Source organism: Antennarius striatus, chromosome 12 (genome assembly GCF_040054535.1).
Source record: "Antennarius striatus isolate MH-2024 chromosome 12, ASM4005453v1, whole genome shotgun sequence".
In the NCBI taxonomy this organism is placed as follows: domain Eukaryota; kingdom Metazoa; phylum Chordata; class Actinopteri; order Lophiiformes; family Antennariidae; genus Antennarius; species Antennarius striatus.
Genome location: NC_090787.1, coordinates 916898 through 931389, shown reverse-complemented (window position 1 = coordinate 931389; position 14492 = coordinate 916898). Strand labels below are relative to the sequence as shown.

Sequence of the window (14492 nt, the reverse complement as noted above, 5' to 3'; positions counted from 1 at the left end):
AACACAGTCCTTGTTAGTCGCAAATATTTTTGTGCGTATCGAACGAAAACCCCATCTCTGGTCTGCAGACATCTCATACATGAGAATTATTTGCCCCATTCTGTCTTTTACTTGTTCGGACTATTAGAAAACATCTAAGCTCCCATTCCCATTAAGCTCACATTACAACAGGGAGAATGTGAGCCAACCTTTCACACTGTGTATACAGCAAAATACTAGGGACAAATCTCCCCAGAATAAAAAATGTATATTTGACACAAAGGGATGTGTTCTAGATAGAACAGAATGCGGATCATCGATGCACTGATTGCTATCCTAGAAATCAATTTCCACATGTATAATGTTCACTCGGCAGCATCTGGAATCCCTGCAGAATCCACAGTTGTGACATTTTTAATCCACAGGCTCTTTTTTCTGTGAGTCAGACATTTAGGTTTCCCTCCAGTGCCCTAATTACAGTTAGTCGAGATTTTTTTTCTTCTCCTCCTCCTTACTTTGTGCACAGACAGCTGGGACTAAAAGCTAAAATTGGTCTTTGTGCAGAATAAGTTTTAAGATCGTTATTCTGTTTTTGTTACGGCTTCAGTATGTACAGTTTATTAATTAAGCCAAGGTAGAACTGATATTTAGAAGTCTGTCATCTCAAACACAATTGCTGATCCATATGTTCATTTCTATTCCCCCACAAACGCTTTGTCTCCCCAGTCTTTTTTATTCATTTTCAGAATAAAAAAGGTCCTTTGTTAATTCTCTGGTTTATTTTAATTTCTAGACTACAATGGACTGCTGTGACATTTGACTGCATATTCTGATAAAACAATTTTCCATGACACATGCAGTCACAGCATTAAAATATCTATAAGTGGTTCTAATGCTCATAAAAATAGTGACAAAACAGAGCATGATCTCCTCATGATAACACAGACTTCATATGATTATTATTTCTTTGGATAGGAGTAGGGGATACTTTTAAACAATCCAATGCCACCTCAGCCCGCTAAAAGGAAGTATAATTATGTGTTGGTGGTCAGAGGATAACACTTGATGGAATTGCTGTTCATTCATGCGGTAAGATAAAAATGTCATTGTAATTATCTTTTACCTCACCTTTTTTCATTTTCTGTATAGTGGACGCACACACAGACCCGGATTACATTCATAAGCGCAACTGCTTTGAGCTTCTATGCTATGTGTTACATTTTGTAGTAAATACTACAATTACATTTCTTGGCTTTTGAGTTAATATCTATCCCAGATTCTGTCGGACAGGGTAACTTAGCATGGGCTTGGACTTGAAAATAAAAATATATATAAATACGTAAAAAATAGACGAGTCTGGAGAGAAACAAACTAAAGGCATCAGAACTAAAAGAGGAAATGAAACACTGCTAAAAAGGAACTTAGGAGAATTTCAATCCAAAGGAATCATCACAACGTTTAATCATCATAACGTTTGATCCGTGGGAAGTAAAGTTTTAGTTCCTATTAGTTAATTGATTGAATATTAATCTCTCAAATACATTTACTAGTTTTCACTTTGAATCTAAGGTTTAATAATTGGCATTTCTTTTGTTATTTAATGTCAGTGTCTCATAAAGGAAAAGTCATTTTCGCCAGTTGTGATCGGCTATCAGTTTTTTCTCATTACAAATGTTTCATCCTTCTTTCAAATACGCCATTGGTTGACCTCTAGCATGATTGTCAGCAGCACTGCACAAAAGATGATGGACAGAATTATACAAACTTTGGTGGAAGGAAAGAAGGTAAGCAGGCACATCAAGTTACTTTTTCTTTGGCATTATGTGATATGGCATTTTTTCTACATTTTCCTGATGACTTAAAAATTTTAAACCAATTTCTGTGAAAGTTTTTGATAATTAAAATAGAGGTGACTCATGGTTCAACTTTGCCGGAGGTGTGAACTCTATTCTGAACCATTTCGATTTAGAATGTAAATGTTGATTTAAACTAATGGTTCCCAGGGAAGAAAATTGTGCAATTCCACCTCTATAGTTCATAATACTAAAGTCACCTTGGAAATGCGCGTAGCTGTAAAATAGAATCCTGACATCTCTCCATTCATGACCTTTCTATCAATTTTAGGGGGTCTTAAAAAGAAAGAAAAACATGATCGTTCACAAGAAAGGTCAGGTCACTTTCACCCCTACTAGAAACCTCTGTATGATGCTGTGCTCAACATTCACAACACAGTTGGTTACTTAGCAACACCCATTAAATTATTGGATGACACCACAGTGGTGGGACTCAGCTGTGAAAATGACTAATTGTTGAAGAGAGGGGAGGTCAGACACCAAGAAGTTTGGTGCAGTATTAATAATCACATGGTCATTGTTGATCAAACACAGAAACCAAAACTACTCTTAGAGAACACCTAAAGTTTATCTCAGAACACTAAAATTAACGATAATGTCAATTATTACATCCTGCTTCAGAGCTGGGACGTAATTGTCAGTGTTTGTGTGTCCGTCCGTCAGTCCTGCAAATATCTTCGCAACCGTTGCAGATAGAAGGATGAAACAAAAAGCACATGACTCAGGCAGCACAGGGGACGAAAATGAGATGATGACCTTGAGAAAACTAGTCAAGGTCAAATTTCAACTGCTGTACACTCAGGAATCGGATAGGATAGAAAGACGAGGGAGAAGGCCTGTGTAAGACCATAGATTAAAGAAAGTGCTTTGATCAACCTGTGCACTAGCTTTGATCTATGGTCAAAGCTAGTGCACATTCAATAGCTTCTGTCTCACTAAGTATTTTAAGTGGGTGGTGTTCTTTTCTGAAATTTTGATTGATGACCTGCATAACGCCAAAACACATTTTTCTTCAGGTTTCATCAACTAATTGAGACCTGTCTCTGAAGTAGGCATACTAAATTAAATCTGCAATCGTGATTGACTGTCTGGTCCATTATTAATATAAATTATACCAAACTAAATTTCATTTCTTGACAACTATTTAAAATTGTTCATGTGTTAAAGCTATTGAGTGAAATAAGTGGTTAAACTGAGGTTAATGACACTTTCCACACTCTGTAACATTGTCATTAGATGCTAAAACCCCTTCCCACTGACGTTCACTGACATTTCATAGTGATGCAGTAGAGAACATACTGCATCACCTCCAGGTAATCCAAAATTGATGGTAGTTATGGGAGGACCCAGGATTATGGGGTCCTCTCTACATTCTGTTCCTAAACTTTTCCAGAGTCCATGTCAGCCCAAAGATATTACCGGACATTGATCAATTGGATCCTCTCTTAATTCTTTGACCTTCTACCATCAGACAGACAATGATTATTATGACAGGAAACATACAAGAACCTATGAAGCTTTGTCCCAAGGCATATTGAAAAGCTTAGCCACATGACTCTGCTTTTACCTCCACTTTACACCACACATGTTGTTAGACTTTGTTCACAGAATAGTAATCGCATGAATATTTGTGTATTTGCATGATCCCTTGGTGTGCTGTGGTTTACACATCATTTGTGTTTGAGAGGTTTTTGTCTTTTCTGATTCCTCCGTGAATTTCGAACAAATTTGAACGGCTTTTGGTGGAGATTTAATCAGTAAAAGTGAAAACACTCCTTAATAGACAAGCGCTTTCATTTATTTAATGCATTTAGAGAATGAGCTGTAAGGACATGTGGCAGGAGATGAAGACAAAATATCTGCTGCTCAATTAGTTGAATGATGGCAAAGTGATAGATGTAATGTCATGATACATTATTTATGAACATGAATGCCAGTTTGCTGTGAGTGTTTTTGAGCCCCCAGGTGATGTTTTTTTTTTCTAGCAACACCCAATAGTGAAGAAAGGCGATGTGTAGAGTACAAAAGAATTGCAACTAAAAGCCAAATATACCTGTATGTGTCCTACTTGATAAAAAGTGGCAGACATCAGGTTGGTAGAGGCAGGTGAAGGTGCTAACAGGCCAGCATGTGGTTTGTGCCCACTCACAGATTTGCTCACTTCAGAAAATGAAATAAATTAGTTGAGTTTGGTTTCCGGTAGCAATTTCCCTTACTGATAATAATAATATCAACTGCATTGTGTTGATCCAAACACATTTGATCATCACATCAGCGATACCTGGTTTGATGAACAAAAACCCATTTGTAGTGTAGGGAATTTGTGCTTATTATTCTATTTTACACACATTGTTCACAGAAGTTGTTTTTTTTTTCACAATGGTTCAGAGCTCTGCTTTTGATGCAGGTAGAAGCCCAACAGGTCTTCATGATGTCCACATCGTATGCAGATGGGGCTTCAACTACATTCTGCCAATCCAACTCAAACAAACATCATCCCTTAAGCCTCTGAGCCCAGCTACTACAACACAGGAATTTCCATCCATTGAGTCACGGAGAGTCTGGAGTCAATCCAAGCTGACACTGGATGAGTCACCAGCACTACAAAATATGTGTGATGACATGAGGCATTAGAAAATTTATTAAATCCCATACAACATAATTACATAGTTACATTGTCAAGTATGCAAATTACGTAAAAGGATAGACAAAACTAATTAACTTCCCTAAATTACATCTATTGCTGACATCATTGCAAAAGGGGATATAAATGGCCTCTGTAGCTTTAGGCTGGTGGTTCACCACTTTGCCTGTCATACAGCAGAATTATAATGCAGCCCCGTGTCTCAAACTTCATAGTCGTGATGTTGGTAAAGTGGAAAATGTCTCACACCTTAAACCATGTAGGTAACGACAGCGGCTGCTTGTGATTCTATCACCTTTAGGTGGTACCCCTGTAAATGTGTTACCTTTCATTCAGCATTATGATTTTCTAATTGGTTAAAGTGAAAGTATTGCACATGGACGGGGCTGCTCAAATATTTAATATAGTGGGCAAATTTAGCCAATGGATATGAGACAGAAAATGAAGAAAAAGAACTGCTGCTAATGGATTGGATGTCAAACTAAATTACTCATGAATGAAAATACTAATTTGCTGAAAGGCTTTTACACGGGAATTAGTAACACCTAAATAAATTGTGTTGAGTACAAAATTGCAGACAAAACCCAAACTGATTTGTGTCCTGTTTATTGAAAAGTGGCAGACAGCAAGTTGAGAGTGGCAAGTGAAGGTGCTGACAGGCTCTGCTCACTTCAGGATACTTTGAAAATGAAACTAGGAACCCTGTTATATTTAATTAATGAAGGATTTTTATGTCAATGTCAATGATCTGATACACTTTTAGGAGAACGAAGGGAAGTTGAAGATAACTGCAAATAAACAAGGCGAGGAGACGGTCCGCAGGCAGCCATCCTGCCTGACCTGTTTGACCCAAAGCGAGCTGTAAATCTGCCATCACCAATCAGCCGTCATGGCTGAGACCTCTAGACTCTCCAGTTCTACGATCTCCATCACCAATCACAATCACAGGCTTAAAGCCCCTCGTATTGTTTCTCTGTCAACTACTATTAACTCAAGTGGCCAACATATTGCGGGGCATGTTTGCTAATTAGCCCTCGTAGGCCTGATTCACAGCTGTACAGACACCTCTAACAGTAAGCTAGCTGTCTCACCGGTTGGCATTTTTATTAGACGAAAAGCAGTTTTTACTCGGTAGGACACAGGACAGTTGGAACGCGTATGGCACAGGGAATCTTACAGTAGGATAAAAAATATATTACTCAAGTTTTTTATTTAATTATACACAATTGTTGATCAGCAGAATGGTACTAGAATCTGATGTTTTCTACAAGACTCACAACTAGTCACACATATGAATACTGTAATATTTATTAATCTCTCATTATTGTCATTATTATTAGTATTTATCTTGATGTGGCTCTTAATTGCTGACTCCACTTCAGAAAGATAATCAAAATGGCAATATCAGTCATCAATAAAACAAGATGAAATAATGTCTAGTGATTGGCCAGGACACGCATCCACATGGGCAACTCATCACAATTTGTGTCGTCGCCCTTGGGTGTGTGACCCGGACATTCTCCCATGTTCGGGAAAGTGCTGAAGTTTGTCTGTCTGGTTCGTCTTGCATTTACAGCATGGTCAGTTGCCCTCTAGTACGCAGTCAGACAATATGAAGGGTGCTCCAGATTTGGATGCCCCTTGGACCAGGACCACCGCAAATAACGGAGTTCCGCGATGCGGCGACAATTTATTTTATTATTTACGGTAATTTAAACTTTTATGAACCCACCCTGTACTGATCTTTAACCACCTTATATCTGTATTATATGTGTATCACCACACTCTTATAGACTGCTTAAAGCGCTTCTAAGTGTTTCTTTAATACACGAAAGTGTAGTGCGTTCCGTGAGTCTCTGAACGCAGCGCACTTGCTGTCAGCCAATAGAATGCGCGTACGGTATCCCTTGACTATCTACTAAAAATCTGTGATGAGGGGAAGCCGGGCATCTTGAAGCGCGAATACGTGAGGGATTACTGTAGTTGTCATTCTGTCAGCATTCTGCAGCATTTTGGTTTTAATTAAACAATTTTAATATTTTTAATTTCCAAGCTGCAATAATTTTCTCTTATAAAGCAGCCTTTCTTTTATTCCCTTCCTATAATTCAGCCTAGATTTGCATTCTTTTCTATTCTTACCAGAGTAGAAGCATAAAATAACAGTATAATAATAATAATTTAATTAAATTAAATTTAAAGTTGTGTCTTCATCTACTTTTGTTAAACTGGATAAACCTTTTATTTTCTTATGCAATCTCTATGTTGTCTTTTCTATATGCTTCCTTACTTTCCATATAATTTCAATGTTATTTTTAATTGCTGAGATAATTAATGCTACTGCATACAGCTGTGACGAGTGTGTCCACTGTCAAACAAAATCAATACTAATTCTAGTGTAGTTAACTGATTTCCATAGCAACTAGACCAGGGGTGGCGCACTAAAACCTCCCACAAGTATGTTCAAATGTTTTTCCGCACTAATTACCAGGTGTGATCTTTGAGCTAAGAGGGTGTACAGAATAAATAGGCTGAAAAACAAAACAAAAGGGAGTATAACATCAATAATGTATTTATGTTTGAGGCCTTATGGACATAAAGTGTCAACATCAGCACCAACATTGAGCAGTAACGCTCCCCAGTCAACAGCATCCTTCTGTGCCTGTCCTCCAAACAACACACTTCCTGTTGGAATATATTACACACACACACACACACACACACACACACACACACACACACACACACACACACACACACACACACACACACACACACAGGTTAAAGCTAATATTTTTTCAGAGAGGATAAAAAGCTCAAAATGTTGTAATAACTACACTGAGATCCAATATTTAGTTTAGCTGAAAATAAAAGTTATAGCTACGTATTCTTCTTGAAGCCGGGGCTAAAGCTTGACGGCAGTGAGGCCACGTCAATCTTCAATACATTATTTTCTATAGCTCAGTCACAAATAAAAAGCCCCAAAAACCCAAAACTGAATCCACATGGATCCACATCCCTATCTAAAAAGATAACTTTGTAAAATCTGTTAAAATCTTTTCTTCATGCATGGAGCCTGAGTTTTCCTTCACATTAATATTTTTAACAATGAATTGCAGAAATCAAATGGTGTTTGAACACATAATTAATAATAATAGCTAGAACAAAGACAAACACAAGCATCGGGTCCCCTCTCGAGCTCCAGAGCCAAAGTAATTGCATCCCAGTACAACACATGACAGACAGAATAGCGTTTGATGAAATACATTGGCCCTATGGGTTCCTGGTTTTCTTTATGTAGGGTTTTTAAGGATTTTCTTTTTACAACGGATTGTGTTGTAAGTGGACTCAAAGGGAAAATGAGTCAAAAATGTTGAAGTCATTGGGTTGAAATGTTTTCCTGTTTATTCCTCGTTTTGGGTTCGGTTGGGGACCTGATCGACCAAAGTTTCACCCGAAGTAACTTCTACCACCGTCAAACGCATAACTTACAGGAATAACATGATATTGGCATCATTATCATCATTGCTCATAAAAGCAGACATGAAAGGGAACACTGAATTTCAGCTTTTCATTCTGTAGCTTAGTTTATTGCATAAGTGAGTCATAATGCCATATAATGTTTTTACTGTTGCCAGGAAAATTTCATTAATACTTCCCTGTGGTCAGTGCTGCTTTACGTCTTTCCCTTTCAAAAGTGACACTCTTTTGTTGCTGTTGCTGCTTTTGAAGATGAAACACTGAAAGCTAACTGACAGCCTCTACCGCTTGATTATCCATCTTTATGCTAAGCTGGCAGCTCCAAATGCAGGTAAGTGAATGTTAGCCATAAAATTCACAAGCGAGTCACATCCTGCTTGTCAGCTCGTCCGGTGTGTGATGTTCTATATGAAAGGAAACCAGAGGAACGGAGAAAGAAAGTGGAGCTTTTTGCGGATGCTGAATTTCCTGGCAGCTGATATGAAAACACTTTTCTATTTTAATTAATTCATTTAATTCACTTCATAATGCCAGGACAGCATGCGTGCCCAAGAGCTAGAATTTTACTGCAGTAATGTTAAAAATTACAATTAATCATTCTTTTAATTATCAGATACAGCAGATCCAGAATCACAGTTTGTAAAGTTTAAGACAATTTTAAATTTGAGTGAAAATAAGCACTGAATTTTACCTCAATATGTTAAAAAGGATGGACAAGGGTGACCCAATTGGTGGGTATTAAGAGTATCATTCTTTGTTTGGGTAAAAGATGCTAAAAAGGTGTTGTATGGTCAATGGTTAGGAAGAGTTCACTAATAAACGTGTTCAATGTATATATTTTGTTATAGCAACAAATTAATTCAAACCCCAACCTGAGGCTAAAAAATACTCTGATAGGAAATCATGATAAGGGTGAAGGAACCACCAAGCACTGTTATCAAATCTACAACCAATATGCTTGTTGAAAAGGAATCTAAATTGTAATTTGAAAAACCAAATAATAAAATCTTTATCCAAGGTTTTTATGACTAATTTGAAAGAGTTGTCAGTTTGAGGAGTCATGATATTGTTAGAAGACTTAAGAAACCAGAGGGCTCATGCATTTTTTTAAAAACTTGAGAGGATTATCTTTAACATACCTAAAGTCCATCTAAAATGTAAACTTAAGGTTTTCTTCATTTTGTGCAGCACTGATGGCAGCATTTACCTTATTCATTAGCTGGTGCACTTTTATTTCACCCCTGTTCCTTTTTGGCCTCTGTAAGCTGGCATATTTTCTTGAAAGGAACCTTTTCAGGTGACAGAATGGATTTGTTATTTACATCTTGGCTGCATTTCTTGCCAGAAATTTTTACTTCAGCTTTGTTGCTTTTGAAAAATCCAAATATCATTTCTGTGTCAACAACGGTTCTTGTGTCAACTATTTCCTCTACTTTGGTGAAAAATGTGTTTTCGATTTTCACGTGCCACTCATTTTCTCCCCTTTTACAGATTTCATTTTCTCTTCCATTTCCTTCATTGTTAGCCTTGGGTAGGAAAAGTAAAATATGCAGTAATGGACTGATGGATTGATTCCTTTGATTCCATTAAGAGAGAAATGTGTGCTCATATTGTTCAGCAACAATATGAACATTAATTTAATCAATCAATTCTTTATCAAGACGATATTGTCCCTCAGCCCTTCCTGAGCCTCGTTACCGTGTCCATACTATTCAAATATACAACTCAACTTCAGAAACATGACATTGTAGAAAACTCTCATTTCACAGACTGTGAAAACAGTCAGACATTGGTGAGTAGATGTCTGCTTCTATAACATTTGGGGCTTTGAAACTCCCCCAAAATATTTTTGAGGGCTACATAATGAGTCTCCAGGAGTAGTTATGAAAGCTCATTAATATCTGACTGTTGGCTTTGCTGCTCCTCCTCGGCCAGTTTAAGGACAGGGCTGAACCAACAGCGAAATAATGAGGGCAGAGCTGCTGCATAAAAAGAAAAGGAGTTGAACTTGTGCATTGTGCTGTAGAGAGTAGGTTCATCTGGTTTTAGTAAATTGTGTGTGTGTGTGTGTGTGTGTGTGTGTGTGTGTGTGTGTGCACGTGGGTTACTATACCCTATGTGAAGCCTGGGTAAAGGTGCTGAATGCGTAACCCTCCCCTCCGTCTAAACAAAAGCCACAAACACCTTCCGTGTGCCCTTCATGTCTTTTACTCCTTATTAGTTCCAGGAACGACTACTGTTGTGTGACCGCAGCATTTCGCTGGGCAGTGGAGGTTACAGTGTGGACAAATTGATCAAAGCAAAGTAATTGGTCGCAAACAGTCTATATACTCTCTGGACCACATGAGAATGATGAGGATGTGCAGTTGAAGATAATGTTTCAGTACCATGTGTCCTGTTCGCGGTGCATGTTCATGCTAACGCCATGATTACTTCCATGCAAACTCCTTCATCACCATGTTTCTTTGTTTCTAGTACACTTGGATGAAACTTCGCACAGCAGTGAATATTGATCCAAATTGAGCTCATAATCCAAATCTAGTTGCTACATCATGAATTATCAATGCCTGATAAAGTGCCTGAATAAAATCACGATGCATGCAAAACTGCAGTGTATGGAGTTTGAAAAAAACATTTTCAATGCCACGAATTATGAAGTTGTGAATCTGTCTGTTTCTATTCAAATGAGTGTTGAGATGCGGAATTTAATGTGAGCTTCAACGGCGAGTTCAACACGGAAGGTTTTTGAAATGAAATCTCGAAAGCCTTCGGTATGTACAGCTCATAGTTATGCGGTGAATGGTATTATACTATGAGGGCCAGAGGTAGGGGAGGCTTGCTGTTCTATATCTATAGAGTCAGAAAAGTGCAGGATGCCAGCTTTGATTCATTTTCAAAGGTTACATCTATAAATCTTTCAAGAATTTAATGGTCTAAACACAAACAGCATGTACAAACACCATCAAAGGGTTTAAACACAAACAGGCAGGCTGACAGTCGGACCGACACATCCATATAAATATACCTTTAAAGATGTTCACTTTGAAGCAAGGCAGCATCAGTAGCAGCCACATATACAGGCTGTTGGAAAATCACAGGAAGGAATTTCTAATAGACGGCACGGTGGTGCAGTTCATTGTCGCTGCGCAACAAGACAGAACAGGTTTTGCGTCCCGCTCCGCGCGGACTTTGCATGTTCTGCATGTCCCCGTGTCTGCGTGGGTTCTCTCTGGGTTCTCCGGCTTCCTCCCACCTCCGAGAACATGTGCTTCAGGAACATTGGCCACTCCCAAATTGACAGTAGTTGTGTGTGTGTGTGTGTGTCTCAAATTCCTTCACCATTCCAAGAGCCAACACCTTTGTAGACTCAATGAATTGTTTCTGAAGGAGTTGCTGACATCAGTTCCAGTGAATGTCAACACATGATGTACGGTAGATATCTGAGCTGCTGGTAAAGCCATAAAACTGGTCCCACAAAGACATTCATGGATCTATGCCTCCAGGGGTGACTGACGTGATGAAGCATTTAATGCAACCATTTAACGTCACCATTAATCACCTACTGTATCCGTATATGTATATCTGACCATATACTGCTTCGATGCTCCAGCGCTACGAGGAATAGCACCCTCATAAAAAATGAACACAAACAAAATTACATGCAATACCACTTTTCAAGCAGCTTGAAAAAAAGTGCATAGAAATAAAAAATCCTCCTCATTCCCTGTCAATTTGTTTTGTGTGGAATCTATGGAAGCTGCTTTGTCGCTTTTTCTCCATGATGCACAAATGACAGGCTGCGCCTTGTGTTTCAGAGTAAAACGTACATAATGATGATAGTTAGACAGCACACACAAGTCTTTTGGATGTATCTGGTGGATTTAACTTCTCTCGCCTTAAAAGGTCCTTCTCTTGCCTTCCCTCTTTTCACAATAGAAAAGTGCATCTACAACCTCTAGCCTGTACTTTCTGAGCTTTTTCTGTTGACCAATGCTTTTGGCTTCTTGGTGCTACAACAGCATCTATTATTAATGGCTTTATCATCCATCCATCACTGGAGTCTGAACTTGCAGAGACTTCTGTTGGTATGTATTTGTTCCAGTAATTGTTAACATTATCGTGTTTGAATGCTACACACTGATCGACTTTCTACACCTGATCCGGAAGCACATTCTGGAGGATGCTTTTCAAATGTTACTGAATACCAGAAACACCAGAATAAAGATCAACGTAGATCAAAGCTCGTGCATAGGCAGATCAAAGCACTAACTTTGATCTATGGTCTTAATCACACTGGCCCTCTCACTTGTCTTTATCTTATCCGGTTCCTGAGTGTACAAAAGTTGAAATTTGACCTTGACCTAGTTTTCTCGAGGTCAGGGTCATCATCTCATTTTCGTCCCCTTTGCCACCCGGGTAATGTGCTTTTTGTGTCATCTTTCTATCTGCAACGGATGCGAAGATATTTGGTGGACGAACTAACAGACGAACGAACACACAAACGCTGACAATTACAATACACCCCCTTCACAGTATGTAATGAAAACAGGTTTGTTTGCTTTAAACATTATTGTAAACATTTCCTTGTGTGTATGAGTTGGTATTATGTACAGAACATGCTTTGAGGAAAGCCTGTGCCCTTACTCAGTTTACATAAGCATAACCGACATGTGACCAAATGATTTCTTTACCAACCGTGTGCATTTTCAGGGTTAGAACTACATCTGAAGTAGCCCTACATCAATCAGGCAAAGGCAGCATTTATAGTCTGGATGCAACACCAGAAGGAGTCTCTATCTCACTGCCTTCCTCTGAAGACCATGTGTGACAGTCAGTAGATGGGAGGTGTAGAGTTTGTCCACTACTTAATTGATCACAGATGTGTTGCTCCCTCAGACGGATTAAAACTAAATGTCATGACTGCTAAGACATAACTACCAGGACACATTCCGTTGTGGCGTGTAACAACATTTATCCTGGAACGGGATGTTGTTGTAAATCATGTGCACCTATCAGGAGTGTCATCACACGTGGATGTAATATCATGTCTATTTGTTCCCACAGGCAGTGAAAGCGGTTCTTGTTGGTGCTTATTAAATGTCGTACAAATGTAGGTTCTTTTCTGATTGGCTGAGCAGGACTGACACCAGAGAGCATTTTGTTTTTTGTCTTTAAGGCTCCTGGGGAATAAAAATGTGTCACTTTTTTTTAATCTGAGGATAAACTATCCACTCAGCTTCCACGAGAAAAACTAAACTACAAATTCATCACTATTTCTTCGATGCCTCTGCTGAGGCTTGTGGATGGTGTTTTGAATATAAAATACCAAGATGACCAGCCTTCATAATCACCTTAAAATCCTCTTTCCACGGAAAATCCAAAAACTAAATTAGTAGAAAAATCTTTTTTATTCAAAGACACAACTATCAGTTGTTAATTTATGTGTAAAGGCTGGTGAAATTAGAAGTAGTTTAATTTGCCAGATATGCTTTGAGCGTCATCAAATCCCTTTAGATAAAAATCAGTTTTCAATAGAAAACCCAAAAAGATCTGAGTTGATTTTTTTTTCACCTGTGAACTCCTGATAAGGGAAGTGATGTGTAGATACCACTGCTTTACTTTATTTTTTAAGTTTTATGTCCCAAATCCAAAATCCATCTTTACCAGCAAAAATCTATCATTTATTTTTTGGCTAATTACAATGGGATATTAGCTTTAATTTCTTTCCTGGTGTAATCATTTATGAAATGGTTCCAATCTACTAACCACTTGTTTGTCAATTGATATTTTCTTATGGTGTAGAATTTTAAGTTAATATAATTGTCTGGAGGGATTCAACTAACACGGCCATAGGAGAGAATAAGGATTTTTACTATTGATACCTGCAGGTGACAGGTGGCCCGACTCTGCTCATCACATTTCAGTCAATGTTCTTTTCTGTTGTCAATAATTCTGCCATTTGTTCACCTGCCATCGTGGATGTTAAGTCGTCCCCTCACACAATCTCCCCCCTCTGTACACATTTACAACCCAAATGGAAAGACAAATCCAAACTGACCTGTCTCTCTTCAATGCCAGCGATCAATTCCACCAACCATTGCTGTCTTATAATTAAAATCAAAAACGTATGATTGTGCAAGCGTCTCTGTAATGGTAGGAGTGTATCCCATTACTTCACCATTAACAGACCAAGTGAGTGATGGTACTCACCAGGTTCGTGCTGGGTGTTCTCCGGTCATATAGAACACTAGAGCAATGTGATTCCTCAGAGACACGGATCAGTTCATCAGCCTTCAGACTTCCCTTCAGGTTCGCCCTCAGCCCATATTGAAAACCATAAAAACAGAAAATAAAGAACTTCCTTTGTTTGTCTTCCAAATCTGTTCGTCTGAGCCTCAAAATGTTTACGTAAAATGTTTACTGTACTCTAAAACTAAATGAAAGTATTAAGTAGTCATACACATGATTGAAAAAAAGGCATGTTAAGCATGAACTGATAACTTTACACGTTAAAGGCTTTGAAGCATTAACTTTTAAGT

General features: G+C 38.3%; 1 protein-coding gene across 10 annotated transcripts in view; it reads right to left on the bottom strand.

Annotated features, from left to right (window-relative positions):
- LOC137605176 (poly(rC)-binding protein 3) overlaps nucleotides 1-14492 on the bottom strand; it is a 56303-nt gene that overhangs the window by 16337 nt on the left and 25474 nt on the right. For 9 of the 10 annotated variants that reach the window (XM_068329642.1, XM_068329640.1, XM_068329639.1 and 6 more), the window contains one exon: nucleotides 14164-14269. The gene's annotated coding sequence lies outside the window, so the exon portion shown is untranslated. Of the gene's footprint in view, nucleotides 1-14163; nucleotides 14277-14492 lie in introns of all 10 variants that reach the window. The other variant, XM_068329649.1, reaches the window with a different exon arrangement.